The sequence below is a fragment of the Penaeus chinensis genome, chromosome 7 (genome assembly GCF_019202785.1).
Source record: "Penaeus chinensis breed Huanghai No. 1 chromosome 7, ASM1920278v2, whole genome shotgun sequence".
Lineage (NCBI taxonomy): Eukaryota > Metazoa > Arthropoda > Malacostraca > Decapoda > Penaeidae > Penaeus > Penaeus chinensis.
The window spans coordinates 36175597-36178096 of NC_061825.1; the positions used below are offsets into that span (position 1 = coordinate 36175597).

General features: G+C 35.8%; 1 long non-coding RNA gene across 1 annotated transcript in view; it reads left to right on the forward strand.

Moving 5' to 3' along the window:
• LOC125027541 overlaps positions 1-1435 on the forward strand; it is a 5177-nt gene extending 3742 nt beyond the window's left edge. Inside the window, exon 2 of the long non-coding RNA XR_007115036.1 lies at positions 342-1435. This is a non-coding gene — a long non-coding RNA (uncharacterized LOC125027541). The remainder of the gene's footprint in view (positions 1-341) is intronic.
• The last annotated feature ends 1065 nt before the right edge of the window (positions 1436-2500 follow it).

Below are 2500 nucleotides of genomic sequence, written 5' to 3' on the forward strand. Positions count from 1 at the left end.
TAAAATTAATCATAATTACTTACGATGAAAGTAACTGTTACAGTATTAACGATTTTGACGATGATGGAAAAACTACTAATAAAGCATCAAAATAAAATAAAAATGCAGTGGTGATGAAGGTGATGATGATAATGATAATGATGAAGACGATGATGATGATGATGATGAAGACGAGGATGGCAAAGATAATGATGAAGACGATGATAACAATGATAATGATGAAGACGATGATGATGATGATGATGAAGACGAGGATGGCAAAGATAATGATGAAGACGATGATAACAATGATAATGATGAAGACGATGATAACAATAACACAATTTCCCTTCTTTGCGCAGATTTTCGGACCCCATCTCCCCCCCCGCCTCTCCCTCCCTCGCCCTCCACCATGGTCTCCAACAAGGTCATCGCACTCATCCTCGTCCTGGTGGTGGTGGTCATCGTCGCTGTAGTGTTGGGGGTGATCTACGGGACGCCCTGTGAGGGAGAAGACTGCGATGACTACGACGGACCATCGTACAGGAGCAAGAAGATTTGGTCGTCGTCGAGAAGGAGTAAGTCGTCCTCGGGAGGAAGGAAGGGGAGATAACGTAAAGAAAAGGGTGGTGGACAGAAAACGGAGTTCGGGAGTGAAGATAAAACGGGAATTGGGGATGGATTGGGTGATTACAGAAAATGGGAATTATGAAAGACGAATGATGATTGATATCGACAACTAAAAAAAAAAAAAAAAAATTAAACAAACACGTGATTGAGGTAATTTTTTTGGTTAATTTAAGAACATTATTTCAACGGTTGGTGTCGAGAGAAGTGGAAATCACAGAAGATAAGTGATAACAGAAAACTGGAATTCAGAAAGTTGGATGAAGACAGGAAATAGAGACGAAAAAAAACGAAAAAAAAAAAAAAAAAACGTACAGTGAAGGGCATTAATTAAAAAAAATAATAATGACTTAAATAATGAAATAGACCACGAAATGGACCACGGTGAAAGTAAAGCTTATTCTCACCAGGTACAACTTCGGGAAATAGTAAGCTAATTATTGTAGTGTTAATTAGTAAGACATCTTTTTAATGTAGACTGATACATATTTTTCTTGAGTCTGTAGTCTTTGTTATGCTTCATTATATCAGTAGATGTTTGAAGTATGTTTGCATGTGGACAAAAACAAAGGGTTTTCTATGTTCTTTCACGTTCTCGTAGATATTTTTAATATGTCATTAAGTTAAGTGAACATTCCATTGTTGTTGTTTTTTCTTGAAGTCAAATATGTAATCTAGGCCGTTTGAGAGCCATTCAACACGAAAAGATATTAATACTTATATACGTACACAAATTATATCCAAAAACAGTACATACACTGGAATTAGAACAGAAAAAAAATCGTTTGTCTATTTCGTTATAAAGAGCAAATAAATATTTTGTATTTCATGCCTTTTTATTTTACATGTTACGCTACTGTTTTTTTCTTTCTTTTCTTTTCATTTCATTTCATTTCATTTCATTTCATTTCATTTCTTTCTTCTTTCTTTCTTTCTTTCTTTCTTTCTTTCTTTTTCTTTCTTTCTTTCTTTCTTTCTTTCTTTCTTTCTTTCTTTTTTTTTTCTTTTTTTTATGAGAAAGCATTTATATTATATTACATGTATTTATGTGCATGCGATACTTGTGCAAGTGACACTGATGAGCTCTGATTATTTTTTGCAGCATAGAAACAGCAAATACAAATGAAAGGAAATTTGGAAGAGCGACACTTTTCCAAACACTACTGCTACATTAAAAGGAGTTGGAAATCCCAGATCCGCCATCTCCTACCGCCCAATTGCGTTAACAAGTTGTTTATGCAAGAGACGAGTTTTTAACAGTAGGCTATTGCATTTTCTTAATTCTAGAAATTTACGAGTTGACGAGCAGTGCGGCTTCCGAAAGGAACGCCAAACTCTTGATCAGTTGGTGAAACTGGAAAGTCATGTTCTCGAGGCATTTGTCAAAAAACTCGTTTTGGTTTCCATATTCTTAGATATAGAAAAAGCCTACGACATGGCATGGCGATATGGCCTACTCAGAAAACTGTGCTCTTGGATTACGTGAAAACTTGTTTTGTTTTATCTAAAAGATAATTATGGGCAGAACTTTCTCTAAAATACTCACTGTACGCCGATGATTCTGCATTATTATATTCCAGCAGTAATGCAGAATTCTCGGCAAATGACATCCAATTGGCACTGGATGGGATTCATGGCTGGGGCCTCCAGTGGAGTTTTAAGTTTTTCATAAGAAAGAATATCGGGTATTTTTTCACGTAGGAGGAAGCCGAACGCCAGGCTAACACTAGATAATCACCCAATACCTATTCAAAAGTCTGATCGATTTCTTGGTCTACTCTTTAATCGTTGACTCATTTGAAACGACCATATTGGTCAGTTAAAGAATATGTGTTAAAGAGCACTAAATTTATTAAAGTGCATTTCTGGCAGTAAATGGGGAGATGATAGAAAG